Consider the following 18,986-nt stretch of genomic DNA (forward strand, 5'->3'; position numbering starts at 1 on the left):
GTTATTTATTATTTTTTATATTTACTTTGGTTTATTTTTTGTCTTTTCTTCATTGGCCTGCCTGATCTTCTCACTCTGGGCTCTGGTGACCTCAGCCTCCCCAGTAGCTAGGACTACGGGGATCTCTTAAGCCCGGGAGGCAGAGGCTAACGTGGGCTGCGATCGCGCACTTCCACTCCAGCTTACGTGAGGTGAGGTGGGGTGAGGTGGGGTGAGGTGGGGTGAGGTGGGGTGGGGTGGGGTGGGGTGGGGTGGGGTGGGGTGGGGTGGGGTGGGGTGAAAACGATTGATTGTGATCTTCACTACCTTTTAGCTTTATGCGTGCCCTCTTATTTGCTTGTGTATTCTCATGGGTTATTCTATGTCGCCGTCACGTTCATCGTTTGCAGGCTTGCTTGCTTATGTATTTACTCACTTCCTTACTTTCTTCCTTACTTACTGGCACGGTCTTCCTCTGTCTCTGTCGCCCAGGATCACCCCAGCCTCCACGCTTTGGACCGACCGAGAAGAGGTCGTCCTGCCTCTGATCCCTCCCATCCCCATTACCTGGGACTACAGGCACGCACCACCACACCGGTTGACTTTTATGTTGTTTCTCATGTTTTCCGTAGGTAGGTAGCTGTGTATGTAGGTATGTGAGCGAGATGGGGTTCGGGGTTCTATCAGGTTGCCCAGGCCGATCTCGAACTCCTGTTCTCAAGCAATCCGCCTGCCTGCCTCGGCCGCCCACACTGCTGCTATTACAGGCGTGAGACACTGCACCTGGCTCATTCTATATTTGCCTGCGTGCCCGCCTGCCTGCCTGCCTGCCTATCAGTCCTCTTCTTTTTAGTACGGATGTACTCTCGCTTTGTTGTCCACGCTCTGGGCACATAGAATCTCTTTTTAAACTTCTGTGATTATTATTATTGCAGGTGTCTTCTCACATGTCGACGTGATCTCAAACTGTTAGGCCCCAGCGATCCTCCCACGTCGGCCTCCCAGAGTGCTGTGACGACACCTGTGAGTCACGGTACGCTCCGGTCCTATCTGTCATGTGGCGTCTCTCTCTCTCTCTCTCTCTCTCTCTCTCTGTCTGTCTGTCTGTCTCTCTCCCTCCCTGTCTGTCTGTTTCTCTCTATCTCTCCCCATCCATCTCTGTCTTTCTATGTCTGTCTCGTTCTCTGTCAGTCTGTCAGACGCCCCGTGCCGGGGAGGGCCCTGCCCCTTCCATGAAAGTGAGAAGCGCGGGCTTAGGTGCTTCGAGGGGCCGAGAGGAATGTGGACAGACGGGCCTTGCTGGGCTTCCCCACTCGGTGTATGATTTCGGGAGGTCGAGGCCGGGTCCCCACTTGGATGCGAGGGGCGTTTTCAGACGTTTCTCTCTGTCACGTGTGGCGTCTGTACTTCTCCTAGTTCCCTGATAAGCTCCTCGACTTAAAAAGAAACAGTTAAGGCCGGGCGTGGTGGCTCACGTCTGTCATCCCAGCACTTTGGGAGGCCGAGGCGGGTGGATCATCTGAGGTTGGGAGTTCGAGACCAGCCTTGCCAACACGGCGAAACCCCGTCTCTACTAAAAATACAAAACTGAGTCTGGAGCGGTGGGTGGGGCGGGTGCCTGTGATGCCAGCTACTCGGGAGGCTGAGGCGGGAGAATCGCTGGAACCTGGGAGGCGGAGGCTGCAGTGAGCCGAGATCGCGCCACTGCACTACAGCCCAGGCTGCAGAGTGAGTGAGACTCTGTCTCTAAATAAATAAATAAATAAATAAATAAATTCTCTTCCGTGCTGACTGACACTTGCGGGCATCGGTTGTCTTCGGGCATCACCTAGCGGCCACTGTTCTTTCCGTTTGTACTACGGCGACTGCAAACAAATAAAACGTTGAGACGCACCCCACCAATCTCACCAATCTGCCTTTTCTTTCTTTCTTTCTTTCTTTCTTTCTTTCTTTCTTTCTTTCTTTCTTTTTCTTTCTTTCTCTTTCCTTCTTCCTTCCTTCCTTTCTTTCTTTCTCTTTCTTTCTCTTTCTTTCTTCCTTCCTTCCTTCCTTCCTTTCTCTTTCTCTCTCTCTCTCTCTCTCTCTCTCTCTCTCTTTCTTTCTTTCTTTCTTTCTTTCTTTCTTTCTTTCTTTCTTTCTTTTTCTTTTTTTTTTTCTTTAGACGCAGTGTCACTCTTGTCGCCCAGGGTGGAGTCCGATGGCGCGATCTCGGCTCACCGCAACCTCCGCCTCCTAGGTTCGACTGATTCTCCTGCCTCAGCCTTCCCGGGTGACGGGAATGCGCCATCATGCCCGGCTAATTTTCCTATTTTCGGTACACGCGGGGTCTCTCCATCTTGGTCAGTCTCGTCTTCAACTTCCGACCGTTGGAGAATTTTAACTTTCTTGGTGGTTGCTTCTCTTTTTTTTTTTTTTTTCGTTTTTCTTTTCTTTCCTTCTCCTCCCCCACCCCCACCCCCCATGTTCTCCTCCTCCTCCTCCTCCTCCTCCTCCTCCTCCTCCTCCTCCTCCTCCTTCTTTTTCATTTTTTTCAGCTGGGCTCTCCTACTTGTCTTGCTCTGTTGCTCACGCTGGTCTCAAACTCCTGGCCTTGACGTTTCTCCCGTCACCTCCACCGTCTGGTTGTTGAAATGAGCATCCCTTGTAACATGGAAAGGATGAAAAAAATAAAGAGAAAGACGAGAACCGCCGAGTGAACCTTTCTCTTGCCGTCTCCCAGGGTGGACCTTGGACCCGAGAAGACGGAGGGAGCTTGGCTGAGTGGGTTCTCGGTGCTAAATCCTCCCGAGGGCCTCCTTCCCTCTCCCCACGTCCCCGCTTCTCCCCCCGGCTTCCAGGTCTATCTCCTGCCACACGTCTCTGCCTCGGCGTCCCCCACCGGCTACCTGCCACCTTCCGGGGAGCTCTGAGGCGGATGCCCGCCCCACGATCGCGTCCCGCTACCCTCCCCAGGCTGGCCTTTCCCGGGCGACCCCAGGGGAACCGTGTTGACGCTGCTTTCGAATCCTCCGGCGGAGACTTCCCCGGGTGGGCCGGATGGGATGAGACTGGACCACCCCGGACCGTGCTGTTCTTGGGGGTGGGTTGACGTACAGGGTGGACTGGCAGCCCCAGCCTTGTGAAGGGGGCCCGGGTATGGAAATGGCACATACGATGCCCTCCTTCCGGTCAGCCTGCCTGCAGCTTCCTCAGGCGTGAAGACGACTTCCCATCACAACCTGCTTTCTTCCCTTTCTCCACCACACAGATGAGTGAGACCCATGAGAGGGAGAAACAGCCCCGTAGATACTTGTTGACCTTCACTGGTGGAATCCTCAGTCATCTACAGACAGACAGGTGACCAGACGGGGACCCAAATCAAACACCATTTCCGGGTCCTCGTGGTGGGATTGGTCTCTCTCTCTCTCTCTCTCTCACACACACACACACACACACACACACACACACACACACACACACAATTTCCGCATCTAGTTCACAAACCACACTCACTTATCCTTTGCACGGTACGCAGGCTCGGTAAAACCCACCCCACCCTCCACCCGTCGGCTGATGAAACCCCTTCTCTGGGCCGGGCACGGTGGCTCACGCCTGTCATTCCAGCGCTTTGGGAGGCCGAGGCGGGTGGATCCCTCGTGGCCAGGAGTTCAAGACCGGGCTGGCCGACGTGGCGAAACCCCATCTCTATGAGATCTAGAACAATTAGCCAGGCCTGGTGGCATAGGCTTGGAACCACAACTACTCGGGAGACTGCGGCGGGCCAGTGGCTTCAACCGGGGAGGCCGAGCTTGCGGTGAGCTGACATCGTGCCACGGCCATCCAGCCCGGGTGACGGTGCGAGACTCTGTCGCCATACCGTAAAATCATGATATTATTAGAAGATGAGTTGTGCGGGGTGATGCCCGCCTGTACTCGCGGCTACGCGGGAGGCTGAGATAAGGAGGAGATCACTTGAGGCCCCACAGGTCGAGGCTTCAGTCAGCCGTGACCCACTGTATCCTGGGCAGTCACCGGTCAAGGAGATATGCCCCCTCCCCGTTTTCTTTTCTTTTCTTTTCTTCCCTTCTCTTTTCTTCTTTTTTCTTCTCTCTTTCTTTCTTTCTTTCTTTCTTTCTTTCTTTCTTTCTTTCCTCCTTTCTTCTTTCTTTCCTGCCTGACTGCCTTCCTGACTTTCTTCCTTCCTCCCTTCCTCCCTCGCTCCCTTCCTTCTTTCTTCCCACCTCGGCCTCCCACAGTGCTGGGATGACTGGCGTGAGGCACCGTGCCTGCTGGGCCTAAAGATACACCCTTTGAAAGTAAGGCGCAGAGAGCGCCTTCCAGTCATCTGATGGATGGACTGATTGAGAGACGGCGTCTCACTCTGTCACCCTGGCAGTGGTGCCATCGTAACTCACTCACTGCAGCGTGGACGCTCCTGGGCTCAACCGATCCTTCCACCTCAGCCTCCAGAGTACAGTCCCTGAGACCGCACGCACGCGCCACTGTGCCCAGATCATTTTTAATTTTGTTTTTTTCCCGAGACAGACAGACGGGGTTTCGCTCTTGTTGCCCAGACTGCAGTGCGATGGCGTCATCTTGGCTCACCGCAACCTCTGCCTCCCGGGTTCAAGCGATCCTCCTGCGTCAGCCTCCCGAGTAGCTGGGATTGCAGGCATGCGACACCACGTCTGGCTGATTTGGTATTTTTAGTAGAGACGGGGCTTCTCCGTGTTGGTCAGGCTGGTCTCGAACTCCCGACCTCAGGTGATCCGCCCTCCCCGGCCTCGCGAAGTGCTGGGATGGCAGGCGTGAGCCGCCACGCCCGGCCTTCAATTTTGAATGTGTTTCCACAGACGGGGTCTCATCATTTTGTGGCAACCTTCCTGATCCGGCGACTCAAAGTGCTGGCGTGACGGGCGTGAGCCACTGCGCCTGGACTCCGGGGAATGATTCACGACCACGACCGCTGTACTGATTCTTTCTTTATCTTTCTTTCTTTCTTTCTTTCTTTCTTTCTTTCTTTCTCTCTTTCTTTCTCTCTTTCTTTATTTTCTTTCTTTCTTTCTTTCTTTCTTTCTTTCTTTCTTTCTTTCTTTCTTTTCTTTCTTTCTTTCCTTTCTTTCTCTCTCTCTCTTTCTTTCTTTTTATTGATGATTTTTTTTATTATTTATTTATTTGTTTGTTTATTTGGAGACGGAGTCTCGCTCTGGGCCAGGCGAGGCGAGGCTAGGCGCATCGCTTTGGGCGCCGCGGCACCGCCTTCTAGAGCCCCATTCATATGCACAGAGCCCTATTCCCTTCCTGGAGTTGGAGCTGATGCCTTCCATAGCCTTGGGCTTCTCTCCATTCAGAAGCTTTGACGGGCGCAACCCCACCCAGAGGCTGACTGCGGTTGAGGAATAGGGGGTGTGGTGGGGCTGGAAAGTGGGTCCCCTATTTTTCATAGCTCGGCCAAGATATCTCCCGACCCCCATCGCTTGCTCACCCTTTGTGATCCCCCGCCTCCACCGCCTTGGAGGCTCACTTCTTACTTTCATTTCTGTCTTTCTCCCTTTCTTGCGTTTGAGGAGGGGGGGGTGCGGGAATGAGGGTGTGTGGGGGGAGGGGGTGCGGGGTGGGGACGGAGGGGAGCGTCCCTCATCTAGAAGTGGGAACTTATAGATGAGACTTCTGCATGGACAGAACGAGGGGAACGAGAGACGCGGGAGCCTACTTGAGGGAGAAGGGGTGGAAGGAGAGACGGCTTCCGGAAAAGACAAAACACACAAAAAACGCGAAAACTGTCGGGTACGGCGCTGAGTATCCGGGTGATGAAATCATCTGCACACTGAACCCCCCAGTCAGAAGTGTACCTATGTGACAATCTTGCACGGGTATGCTTGAACAAGAAATGAAAGTTAGGGGAGAAAGAGAGAGACAGAGGGGAGAGAGAGAGAGAGAGAGAGAGAGAGAGAGAGAGAGAGAGAGAGAGAGATAAAATGAAACACCACCTCCTTGACCTGAGTCAGGGGGTTTCTGGCCTTTTGGGGGAACGTTCAGCGACAATGCGGTATTGGGGTCTGTTCTTTCTTTGTTCTTTTCTTTTTTTTTTTTTTTTTTTGGACCTTCTCTCGCTCTGTCAACTGGCTCCTGCAACTGCGGTCTCCGCCTCTGGGGCTCAAGCCATTCTTTCAACTCAACCTCCTGAGTAGCTGGATCTACAGGCATTCACCACCATGCCCAGCTCATTTTTTTTTTTTTTTGTATTTTTTGTAGAGATGGGGTTTTGCCACGTTGCCCAGGCTGGTCTCGAACTCCTGAGCTCAAGCGATCTGCTCACCTTGGCCTCCTAAAGTGCTGAGATTACAGGTGTGAGCCACCGTGCCTGGCCTACGTTCCATTTCGTGGCATGATTTTTAGGAAGCGTTACTGTAATTTCCTCAGAATAGGATTTATGGACTAAAAATGTCATGGGGAAGACTCTCCGAAGCTGGCCCTAAAAGCTGCAATATCTGAGGGATAATGGCCCAGGGGATATCTGACAGGGTAGCGTTAAGAGAAGTAAGAGAGGACCGGGCGTGGTGGCTCATGCTTGCGATCCCAGTGCTTTGGGAGGCTTAGGCAGGAGGATTGCTTGAGGCCGGGAGTTCAAGGCCAGCCTAGGCAATAGAGCAGGGTCCCGTCTCTACAAAAAAAAAAAAAAAAAACAAAAAAATGTTTTAATTAGCCGGGTGTGGTGGTGCCTATCTGTGGTCCCGACTACTCCAGAGGCTGAGGCGGGAGGATCACTCGAGCCCACGAGTTTGAGGCTGCAGTGAACCGGTACTGTAGCACTGCGCTCCAGCCTGGGTGACAGTAAGAGACCCCGTCTGAAAAAGAATAAAAAAAGAGTGAATGACCATAGGGAAGGCACGGTGAGGTGGAACATTGTCACTGGCAGTTATAAGGAACAGAAACTCCATGGGTTTCAGAGTCAAAGGAAGACGTTAGGGCTTCTTCACCCAGAAATGCGTTCTAAGTCAAGGTCGACACAGTCAACTTTGACCTTGGGTCTCGGTTTTGCCTCCCTGCTGGTTTTTGCTAAGGATCCCTCTTGGATACAAGAGCCTTCCTGCTCATCGTGGAAATAACACACGAAAGCCACCTGATGACGGTGTTATGAGTTTCCTATTGCTACTGTCACAAAATTACCGTAAAATGGGTGGCTTACGGCAATCAAAATGTATTACCTTATAGTTCTGGAGATGACAAACCCAAAATTAGTCTCTCTAGGCTAAAACAGGTGTCAGCAGAGCTGCATTCCTCTGGAGACTCTAGGAAAGAATCGATGGCTGTTACTTTTCCAGCTGCTAGAGGCTATCTGCGTGTCTTAGCCTGTGACCCCATTCTAGCAATCACGGCACCCTGACCTCTGCTTCCATTATTGCGTCTCTTTCTTTGATTCTTGCTCACCTGCCCTCTATTATAAGGACTCTTGTGATTCTATTGGGCCCACCTGGATAATCTGGGCTTCTCTTCCTGTCTCAAAATACCTAATCACATTTGTTAAGTTCTCTTTGCTATTTAAAGTAACATATCCACAGGTCCCAGGGATAAGGGTATGGACATAGTTGAGGAACCATTATTCTGCCTACCATCGGCAGTGTCTTCACTGAAGGACGGAAGGCATTTATCTATGCTGAACGTGGTGAGTCACTCAGGACCCGAAGAGCTCGAGGAGAATGGCTCGCTGTTCCAAAAGTAAAAGGATTTACTGTAGCCTAGTTTGTCGATTTAAAATCTTTAAACATTTAACATCACTTCTTGCTCCGAGAAACTCTCTCCTTAAATACAGCATCGTTATTTTTTAAATGAACCGAACGATGACGGCGATTTTTCTGTTCTGAAAACAGGAACGTGATGGTCGGCTTCTCTCCCAGAAACCTTTTACGTTTCTTTTTACCTGTGAGTGTCATGAAAATCATCTCTAACGTATGCGACCAGAGCGGCACACCGGCATGCTGCTGTGTCCTGGCTACAACTCTCCTGGGATGCTCACACCCGAGAGAGCGTGGCAGAATGGCCACTCGCTACTTTTGGCCCGATTAGAGGAGGATTTTGTTGCTGGGCGGGGGTCTACACTGACAAAACTTCAGACAGAAATGCTAGTCAGAGACTGAAGACTTCACTTCTCCTGCGATCGGTCAAATCCTGTCAATACTACCTCCTTCACCTCTTTCCATCCCTCCCCTTTCCTCTCCAACCTTATGCCTTTTCTCAAGGCGGTGTGACACATTGCAGGGATTCCCCAAAATGACTTGATCCTACTAACCATCTAGGGTGTGTATTAAACACGCAGATTCCTAGGCACCTCACTTAAAATTCTTTTATTCTAAGTCTTGGCACGGGCTCTGGAACCTAAGTGTGTGATAAATATGCCGAAGCGACCCTTCTTATTAGGCTAGGATGGGCGAAACTGACATGATGAAATAGGACGGGCTTAGAAATCGGGCACACCTTTCTTTGAACATTTTCCAAGCCGACGCACTTGCAAAAGTTACTTAGCTACTCTGATCCTGTAAAATGAAGGGTTCGTTGGTGGTGTGGAGAGTCGAATGGAATCGTCTGTGCGTTTCACTGCACACAAAGCCCAGGGTTCCACAGCTGCGAATGATCTTCTCTTACCACCCTTCGTGTCTCTCCCTAGAGTATCATACCTGTCATATTATAGTTTTCACAGCTGAGGGATGCTGACTGACTCTGCAAATGTCTCACAGAAAGACAACCGGAAACACTCGTCTAAGTCCTCTGCCAGGACCTTCCCTCTTTGTCCGGTTGTCAACTGCATCCTGTGATGACACAGGCTTTTCAGAGCTTCCTCTCATTCACGAGAAAACGGTGGGCTTCATCGTGCGAGACCTTGTACACCGTCGTGGGGATTTAGGCTTTTTCTAGTCCTCTGTGATTTTCCTTTCCTAAGGTCTTCAGACTAGATATCCTTATCTGCCTCCCTATTTTACCTACGATCCTGTCCCCTTCCCCAACCGTTGCTCCCTTGCGGGCAGTCTCTGCTCGACCAGGTCATTTTCCTCCTACTCTACGGGCGACAACTTTACAACTTTGTCCACCGTGTTTTTTACCTGTTCGCCTGCCACACTGTTCTTCAAAGTTCACGTCATATCGCTTTCCGTAAAACCTTCCACAGAATCCCCAGACTGACACCCCGTGAATACAGGTTGTCCTTAAACCTCGGGTTACACACGAGCCTTTAAAGAGGAACCACTCTATGTTGCTCAGCCAGCTGGTAGTCGTGGGCCCATGCTGTCTCTCTCCTTGGGAATAGGGACTTCTGCTTCTCCCACCTCAACGGTGTCTGCTGTAGGAACACACGTGGCTTTGATCGATATGCCAGGCGTTGTGAAATGCCTTCTCTAACAAATACTTCAGGCTTGAACACCTAATCTTGAGTGGTCATGGAACAGGTTTCTGGGAGGTCAGAGCAAATGCAGAGAAAACACATTCTACCTTCAACTGTACTTTGTCTCCACAGATATCCTAGAAATGCTGCAAGAAAGCCCCGATACTATGGGACATACGGGTAGAAAACTGAAGGACTGATACAATTTCCAGTAGCCCATAGGATAGGAAGCAAGAAAATGAGTTGCGTCCACAGTTAATAATAATCATAATGTGCTATAGACTTCAAAATTGCTAAAAGAATAGATTTGTAATATTCTCCCCCCAAAAAGGTCATAAGTTGGTGAGGTGATGAATATGTTGCTTAGCTTGATTGAGTCTTTCTACAATGTATACGTAGATCGAACTATCACGATATACCTCATACGTGTACGCCGTTATTATTTGTCCATTAAAAATATATTTAAAATGAGTTAAGCATCCTTTTCTATGCTTTTAGAGCTGCCTCTGCCTTCCCGAACTACCCCAGTATTCGCTCCCCCACACCCTGGGTAGTCAGCCACTGACAGGAGAGGCTCTGCTTCCCTGGTTCCAGTGATTCTTCTTCGGTAGCTGGGATGACAGGCACGCACCACCACAGCTGGCTCATTTTTCTATTTTTAGTAGGGACGGGGTTTCTTCTTGTCGGCCACCCTGGTATCGAACTCCTGGCCTCAAGTGATCCGCCCTCCTGGGCCTCCCAAAGTGCTGGGACGACAGGCCTGCGCCGCCGGGATCTCAGCCTTTAAAAGCGCGGGCCCTGCCACCTTTCGCTGAGGCCCTTACGCTCTGAATGATGTGTCTGTCCTCTCTGCCGTAGGTTGACTCCTTGTGTCCCCTATGCCATTGCACTCTAGCCTGGGCAGCAAGAGCGAAACTCCGTCCCCCCACCTCCCCGCGTAATAAATAAATAAATAAATACATACATACATACATACATACATACATACATACATACATACACACACACACAAATACATTAAAAACATCTCTACACATGACCTATAACTATGTGTTCCCGTGAGTGATTTCTAAGAAATGGCACTGTACACTGAACGCAGTGGCTCACGTCTGTCATCCCGAGGTCAGGAGTTCGAGACCAGCCTGGCCAACGTGGTGAAACCCCGTCTCTAGTGAAAATACGAAACCGGAGTCGGGCGCGGTGGGGCAGGCGCCTGTACTCCCAGCTGCTCGGGAGGCCGAGGCGGAAGAATGGCCTGAACCTGGCAGGCGGAGGTTGAGGTGACCCAAGATCGCGCCACTGCACTACAGCCTGGGCGGCAGAGTGAGACTCGGTCTCCAAATAAATTAATAAATAAGTGAAAGAAAGAAAAAAAGCAAAGAAAAGAAAGAGAAAATGAAACAAAAGGCACCGTATCACTCCTAGGCTACGACCTTCTCTCTTTCTATCTGTTTCTCTCTTGTCTCTCTCTGTTCCTCTCTTTCTCTCTCTGTCTCTTTCTCTGTCTGTCTGCCTGTCTGTCTCTTTCTTTCTCTCTGTCTCTGCCTCTCTCTCTCTCTCTCTCTCTCTGCCTGTCTCACCGTATCTGTCTTGTCTTACTCTCTTTCTCTGCCTGTCTGTCTGTGTCTCTCTCTCCCTGCCTGTCTGTGTCTCTCTCTCTCTTTCTGTCTGTTTCTGTCTCTTTCTCTGTCTGTCTGCCCCTCTCTTTCTCTTTCCGTGTCTCTCTGTCTCTCTCTCTCTCTGCCTATCTTCTGTCTGACTCTCTCTCTCTGCCAGTCTGTCTCTTTCTCTGTCTGTCTCTCTCTTTCTCTCGGTTTCTCTCTGTCTCTCTCTGTCCATCTCTGTCTTTCTCTGTCTGTCTCTCTCTTTCTTTCTCTCTCTCTCTCTCTCTCTCTCTCTCTCTCTCTCTCTCTGCCTGCCTCTCTCACTGTGGCTGTCTTCTGTCTTACTCTCCTTCTCTGTCTGTCTGTCTGTCTGTCTCTCTCTCTCTCTCTCTCTCTCTCCCTCCCTCCCGTTCTATTTCTCTCTCTCTGTCTCTCTCTCTCTCTTCTGTCTGTTTCTCCCTTTCTCTCTCTGTCTGTCTCTGTCTTTCTCTGTCTGTCTCTTTCTCTGTCTCTCTCTCTCTCTCTCTCTCTCCCCGCCTGTCTCACTGTGTCCGTCTTCTGTCTTATTCTCTTTCTCTGCCTGTCTGTCTGTCTGTCTCTCTCTCTCCCTTCCTGTCTGTTTCTCTCTCTCTCTCTTTCTGTCTGTTTCTCTCCGTCTCTCTCTGTTTTTCTCTGTCTGTCTCTTTCTCTATCTGCCTCTCTCTTTCTTTTTCTGTGTCTCTCTGTGCCTATCTTCTGTCTGTCTCTCCTTCTCGGCCTGTCTGTCTGTCCCTCTCCCTCCCTTTCTGTTTCTCTCTCTCTCTCGCTCTCTCTCTGTGTGTCTCTCTCTCTTTCTGTCTGTTTCTCTCTGTCCATCTCTGTCTTTCTCTGTCTGTCTCTCTCTTTCTTTCTCTCTGTCTCTCTCTCTCTCGGCCTGTCTCTCTCACTGTGTCTCTCTTCTGTCTTACTCTCCTTCTCTGCCTGTCCATCTGTCTGTCTCTCTCTGGCTCTTCTCTGCCTGTCCATCTGTCTCTCTCTCTCCCTCCCTTTCTGATTCTCTCTCCCTCTCCCTCTCTGTGTCTCTCTCTTTCTGTCTGTTTATCTCTTTCTCTGTCTGTCCGTCACTGTCTTTCTCTGTATGTCTCTTTCTCTGTCTGTCTGTCTCTCTTTTTTCTCTGTCCTTCTGTCTCTCTCCGTGTGCCTATCTTCTGTCTTACTCTCTTTCTCTGCGTCTCTCTCTCTCTCTCTCTGTCTGTCTGTCTGTCTCTCTCTCTCTTTCTGTCTGTTTCTCTCTATCTCTCCCCATCCATCTCTGTCTTTCTATGTCTGTCTCGTTCTCTGTCAGTCTGTCAGACGCCCCGTGCCGGGGAGGGCCCTGCCCCTTCCATGAAAGTGAGAAGCGCGGGCTTAGGTGCTTCGAGGGGCCGAGAGGAATGTGGACAGACGGGCCTTGCTGGGCTTCCCCACTCGGTGTATGATTTCGGGAGGTCGAGGCCGGGTCCCCACTTGGATGCGAGGGGCGTTTTCAGACGTTTCTCTCTGTCACGTGTGGCGTCTGTACTTCTCCTAGTTCCCTGATAAGCTCCTCGACTTAAAAAGAAACAGTTAAGGCCGGGCGTGGTGGCTCACGTCTGTCATCCCAGCACTTTGGGAGGCCGAGGCGGGTGGATCATCTGAGGTTGGGAGTTCGAGACCAGCCTTGCCAACACGGCGAAACCCCGTCTCTACTAAAAATACAAAACTGAGTCTGGAGCGGTGGGTGGGGCGGGTGCCTGTGATGCCAGCTACTCGGGAGGCTGAGGCGGGAGAATCGCTGGAACCTGGGAGGCGGAGGCTGCAGTGAGCCGAGATCGCGCCACTGCACTACAGCCCAGGCTGCAGAGTGAGTGAGACTCTGTCTCTAAATAAATAAATAAATAAATAAATAAATAAATAAATAATAAATAAATAAATACATAAATTCTCTTCCGTGCTGACTGACACTTGCGGGCATCGGTTGTCTTCGGGCATCACCTAGCGGCCACTGTTATGGGAAGTCGACGTGACGCGGAGGGAGGTCTCGCCGACTTCACCGAGCCTGGGGCAACTGGTTTCTCTCTCTCCCTTCCGGAGGCCCCTCCCTCTCTCCCTCGTTGCCTAGGGAACATCCGCCCTGGCGGGGGCCCTATTGTTCTTTGATCGGCGCTTTAGTTTTCTTTGTGTTTTGGTTTCTTTCGTGCGCATAGACTCTTCGACTTGGGCTTTAGTTTAATTTTCGAGTCGCCCCCACGGCTCCCCCACTACCCACGTCCCGTTACGTTCATTTAGTGAGTCAGTTAGGTGGGTTGCCCCCCAAACCCCTGCCCCCCCGCCTCCCAACACCCTGCTTGGAAACTTTCCGGATCCACCCCGGTGTGCCTCGGTCTTCTCTCCCCTTCCCCCACCCCTTGCCGGCGATCTCATGCTTGCCAGGCTGACATTTGCATCGGTGGGCGTCAGGCCTCACTCAGTGGCCACCGTTTTTGAAGATGGGGGCGGCACGGTCCCACTTCCCCAGAGGCAGCTTGGGCCGCCGATGGCGGAGCCCCTGACCCGCGTGGGCAAGCGGGCGGGTCTGCAGTTGTGGGGTTTCTCCCCCCGCTCCCCTCCTCAGGCCTCCCTCCCTGGGAAAGCTTCACCCTGGCTGGGTCTCAATCACCTTTTATCATGATGTTTTAGTTTCCCCTCCCTCCCTCCCTCCCTCCCTCCCTCCCTCCCTCCGGCCAGCAGAGTTTCACAATGGGAACGGCGTCACAGCTCTAGTCTGGGCCTTCTCAGTATTTGCCCGAAATAGAAACGCTTTCTGAAAACTAATACTTTGCTCACTTAAGATTTCCAGGGACGGTGGGGGGAGGGGGGACGGATAGCATGAGGAGATACACCTAATGCTAAATGACGAGTTAATGGGTGCAGCACACCAACATGGCACATGGATACATAGGTAACACACCCGCACATTGTGCACGTGTACCCTAAAACTTAAAGTACGAAAAAAAGAAAAAAAGATTTCCAGGGACGGTGCCTTGGCCCGTGTTTGTTGGCTTGTTTTGTTTTGTTCGTGTTTTTCCTTTTTCGTATGTCTTTCTTTTCAGGTGAAGTAGCGATCCCCAGTTTTCAGGAAGACGTCTATTTTCCCCAAGACGTGTCAGCTGCTGTTTTCTCCTGTTGTTAACTAACGCTTTTCTGCATCTCTCCACGTGCAGTGAGAGCCGGTTGATGTTGACTATACTTCATAACATCTTATTTTCTAGAAATCCGTAAGCGAATGCTGCTGCTGCTCTTGTTGCTGTTGCTGTTGTTGTAGTTGTCGTCGTCGTCGTTGTCGTCGTCGTCGTCGTCGTCGTCGTTGTTGTTGTTCTTGTTGTTGTTTTCAAAGTATACCCCCGGCCACAGTTTATGGGATCAAAAGCATTATAAAATATGTGTAATTATTTCTGGAGCACGCCTTTCTTCCCCTTCTCTCTGTGTCTCTGTCTGTCTCTGTCTCTCTCTTTCTCTTTCTCTGTCTTCTCTCTCTCTCTGCCTGTCTGTTTCTCTCTGTCTCTGTCTCTCTCTCTTTCCGTTTCTCTCCGTCCGTCTCTGTCTTTCTCTGTCTGTCTGTCTCTCTCTTTCTTTCTCTCTGTCTCTCTCTCTGACTGTCTCTCTCACTGTGTCTGTCTTCCGTCTTACTCCCTCTCTCTGCCTGTTTGTCTGTCGGTCTGCCTCTCTCTCTCTCTCTCTCTCTCTCTCTCTGTCTGTCTGTTTCTCTCTGTCTCTGTCTCTCTCTCTTTCTGTTTCTCTCTGTCCGTCTCTGCCTTTCTCTGTCTGTCCGTCTCTCTCTATCTTTCTCTCTGTCTCTCTCTCTGCCGGTCTCTCTCACTGTGTCTGTCTTCTGTCTTACTCTCTTTCTCTGCCTGCCTCTCTCTCTCTCTCTGTCTCTCTTTCTGTCTGTTTCTCTCTGTCTCTCTCTGTCCGTCTCTGTCTTTCTCTGTCTGTCTCTTTGTCTGTCTGTCCGTCTTTCTCTTTTTTCTCTCTGTCTCTGTCTCTCTCTCTCACTGTGTCTGTCTTCTGTCTTATTCGCTTTCTCTGCCTGTCTGTCTCCCTCTCTCTCTCCCTCTCTGTCTATTTGTCTCTCTCTCTCTGCCCATCTGTTTCTCTCTCTGTCTCTGCCTGTCTCTCTCTCTTTCTGTGTCTGTCTTGTGTCTTACTGTCTTTCTCTGCCTGTCTGTCTGTCTCTCTCTGCCTCCCTGTCTGTCTGTTTCTCTCTCTCTCTCTCTCTTTGTCTGTGTCTCTCTCTTTCTGTCTGTTTCTCTCTGTCTGTCTGTCTGTCTTTCTCTCTCTCTGTCTCTTTTTCTCTGTCTGTCTCTTTCTTTCTCTCTGTCTGTCTGTCTCTGTCTCTCTCCCTCTCTCTCTCTCTCCCTCTGTGTGTGTCTGCCTTCCATCTTACTCTCTTTCTCTGCCTGTCAGTCATCCTGTCTGTCTGTCTCTCACTCTGTCTGTCTCTCTCCCTCTCTCTCTCTCTCTCTCCCTCTGTGTGTGTCTGCCTTCCATCTTACTCTCTTTCTCTGCCTGTCAGTCATCCTGTCTGTCTGTCTCTCACTCTGTCTGTCTCTCTCCCTCTCTCTCTCTCTCTCCCTCTGTGTGTGTCTGCCTTCCATCTTACTCTCTTTCTCTGCCTGTCTGTCTGTCTCTCACTCTGTCTGTCTCTCTCCCTTCCTGTCTCCCTGTTTCTTTCTGTTTCTTTCGGTCTCTGTCCATCTCTGTCTTTCTCTATCTCTCTCTCTGTCTTTCTCTCTTTGTGTATCTTTGTCTCTCTCTGTCTGTCTCTCTCTATCTCTATCTCTGTCTCTGTCTCTCTGTCTCTCTCTCTCTCTCTCTCTCTCTCTCTCTCTCTCTTGCTCGCTCGCTCGCTCGCTCTCTGGCTCTCGCTATCTCCCGCCCTCTCTTTCTTTGCAAAATAAGCTCAAGTACATCTAATCTCATCCATTACCAAGGCCTGAATTCTTAGCATCAGACATCCCAGATTTGATCTCCCTACAGAATGCTGTACAGAACTGGCGAGTTGATTTCTGGACTTGGATACCTCATAGATACTACATATGAATAAAGATCCAACCCTAAAATCTGGAGTTGCTTCTCCCTCGACAGTCTCGAAAGATCATGCCTCTGTTCACCTAGGATGCTGGGAGGGTTTTCTCAATGTGCATCTGCCCGTGTCCTAAGTGACCTGTGACCGAGCCCCGTCCGTTCTGTCTCAAATATGTATCTGCAGACACTTCTCTCCATTTCCACAACTACCCACGGCCCCCTGTGGAACCACTGGCTCTTTGAAAAAAAAAATCCCAGAAGTGGTTTTGGGTTTTTGGCTGGAGGCCTAAGCCTGCTGAGAACTTTCCTGCCCAGGATTCTGTGTGAACAAAAGTGCCTCTGCTGGGAGCTGGGATCCTCGGGACGGTGCTTGCTAGCGCTGGATGAGTCTCTGGAAGGACGCACGGGACTCCGCAAAGCTGACCTGTCCCACCGAGGTCAAATGGATACCTCTGCATTGGCCCGAGGCCTCCAACGTACATCACGGTCACCGACCGTCACCGTCAGCATCCCTGTGAGCCTGCCCAAGGCCCCGACTCTGGGGAGACTCCTGGGAGCCCGGCCTTGGTCGGCTAAAGTCCAGAGGCACGGTGACTTCCACCCACAAGGTCCCCACTGAACTGCGAAGATGTGGAGCGTAGGTCAGAGAGGGGACCGGGGTGGGGGGTGGGGGAGACGTCCTGACAGGCGAGGAGTTCCCTAGGCTCTGGCCACCCCACCCACGTCCCACGTCCCGGGCACCCGCGGGACACCGCCGCTTTATCCCCTCCTCTGTCCACAGCCACCCCCACCACACCCCGCAACCCACGCACACACGCTGGAGGTTACAAAACCACACGGCGTGAATAGGGCCTGGCGGAGCGAGAGCCCATTTCACGAGGCGGGGCGGGGGGTGGGGTGCGGGTTGTGGGGTCTGTAGAGAGCCCGATTCTCCCTCTTGGGTGGCTACAGGCTAGAAATGAATATTGCTTCTTGGGCGGAGGGGCTTCCTTAGGCCATCACCGTTTGCGGGACTATCTCTCAAACCCTCCCTTGAGGCCACAAAATAGATTCCGCCCCACCCCTCGACGTTCCCCGCCCCGGTGCTGGATGTATCCTGTCAAGAGACCTGAGCCCGACACGTTGAGCTAAACACCTTCATTGGCTTTGCGTGTTTGTTTCTTTCTGAGATGGAGTCTTGCTCTGTCGCCCAGGCTGGAGTGCAGTGGCGTGACCTCGGCTCACTGCACCCTCTGCCTCCTGGGTTCCAGTGATTCTCCTGCCTCAGCGCCACCAGGCCCGGCTCATTTTTTTATTTTTAGTAGGCACGGGGTTTCACCCTGTCTCATTGGTTTTTACTGGAGATTCTAGATTCGAGCCACAGCTAATGCCGTGCCACAGAAAGACTTCTTTTTTCTTTTTTTTTTTTTTTGAAAGCGCAACGTATCTGCTGTATTTGAGTGGCTTCGTATATCATTGTAGTTGTGTTATAGATGAAGAAAAGGTATTAAACCCCGTGCTGATGATAGTGAAAGCGAAAACGAAGGAAAGGCTACCTATTTTGTAGTTAAAATATAGTGGCTCAGAATTCAGAGCTACCTAAATACGTCAGCATTTACACTCTTCCTAGGAAAAGCTTGCCGATCTGAATATTCCTCCTTTAAAGACGATTTTTGATAGGGTGAAGTTTTTTAAGAATGCGACTCCTGCAAAATAGCTGAACAGACAATACGCATTGACAGAAAACAACACGAGGATCCCCCGGACTTGGGAAAAAAATCAAAAACAACACAAGTCTCATGAAGAACTGAGTTCTTAAAATATGACGGAGAACATAGCTATCGGAAGAGAAGGCGGTATCGGCAAGTTGATTGTTACGTTGGTCAGCAATAGCTAGCACTATGTTTTTGGCCACCTTTCAGGCCATGTAACTACTACAGCAAAATGAGACAGAATCCGTTAAACAACATATTCACAAATCAAAAAATGTTTTAGTAATAGAATGCTGCAGATTTAGAAGCAAATCAAATGATACAACTCCACTGCTGTAATACTTAACCCCAAAGATAACCGTATCTGACAAAAAAAAACTACCACAGAGTTATGACTTCAGAATTATAGTTTCTCCTGGTATTTATTTATGTTTTTTTTTTTTGTTTTTTTTTTTTTTTTTTTTAATTTTTTTTTTTTCCTCCAGACGGCCTCTCGCTCGCTCTGTCGCCCAGGCTGGAGTGCAATGGGGTGATCTCGGCTCACTGCCGCCTCCACCTCCCGGGTTCAAGCGATTCTCCTGCCTCAGCCTCCCGCGTAGCTGGGACTACAGGCGCCCTCCACCACGGCCACCTAAGTTTTATACTCTTAATACGGACAGGGTTCCACCACGTTGGCCAGGATGGTCTCGATCTCTTGACCTTGTGACCCGCCCGCCTCGGCCTCCGAAAGTGCCGGGATGGCGGCAGGCGTGAGCCACCACGTCCGGCCTTCTCTTGATGTGTAAACTATTTCTTTTCTTTTCTTTCTTTTTTTTTTTTTTTTTTTTTTTGAGACGGAGTCTCGCTCTGTCGCCCGGGCTGGAGTGCAGTGGCGCGATCTCGGCTCACTGCAAGCTCCGCCTCCCGGGTTCACGCCATTCTCCTGCCTCAGCCTCCCGAGTAGCTGGGACTACAGGCGCCCGCCAACACGCCCGGCTAATTTTCTGTATTTTTAGTAGAGACGGGGTTTCACCGTGTTAGCCAGGATGGTCTCGATCTCCTGACCTCGTGATCCGCCCGCCTGGGCCTCCCGAAGTGCTGGGATGACAGGCTTGAGCCACCGCGCCCGGCCACCTGATGTGTAAACTATGAAGTCAGTCCAGAAAAATACAACCAATGTCAACGGCACGTATGGTGTTGAGGCAGAAGTAGGACCAAACGTTTTCGTATCTTATTCGGTTGATAACAATATGACCTAGGCAGTAATTTCCGATGTGTCTACTGATACGCAAGTACAAAACAGTAAAACGGAGA

The 18,986-nt window shown here is 50.8% G+C and overlaps 1 long non-coding RNA gene across 2 annotated transcripts in view; it reads left to right on the plus strand.

The window, feature by feature from the left end:
• Positions 1-2,465, plus strand: part of LOC134736114 (uncharacterized) — a 3,106-nt gene extending 641 nt beyond the window's left edge. The window contains exons 1-3 of one of the 2 annotated variants that reach the window (XR_010119827.1): positions 1-191; positions 472-1,012; positions 2,141-2,465. The exon at positions 1-191 is cut by the window's left edge and continues 641 nt beyond it. This is a non-coding gene — a long non-coding RNA (uncharacterized lncRNA). Of the gene's footprint in view, positions 192-261; positions 1,013-2,140 lie in introns of those variants that run through there. The other variant, XR_010119828.1, reaches the window with a different exon arrangement.
• Positions 2,466-18,986: the final 16,521 nt, after the last annotated feature.

Source organism: Symphalangus syndactylus, chromosome Y, assembly GCF_028878055.3.
Source record: "Symphalangus syndactylus isolate Jambi chromosome Y, NHGRI_mSymSyn1-v2.1_pri, whole genome shotgun sequence".
Classification (NCBI taxonomy): Eukaryota; Metazoa; Chordata; class Mammalia; order Primates; family Hylobatidae; genus Symphalangus; species Symphalangus syndactylus.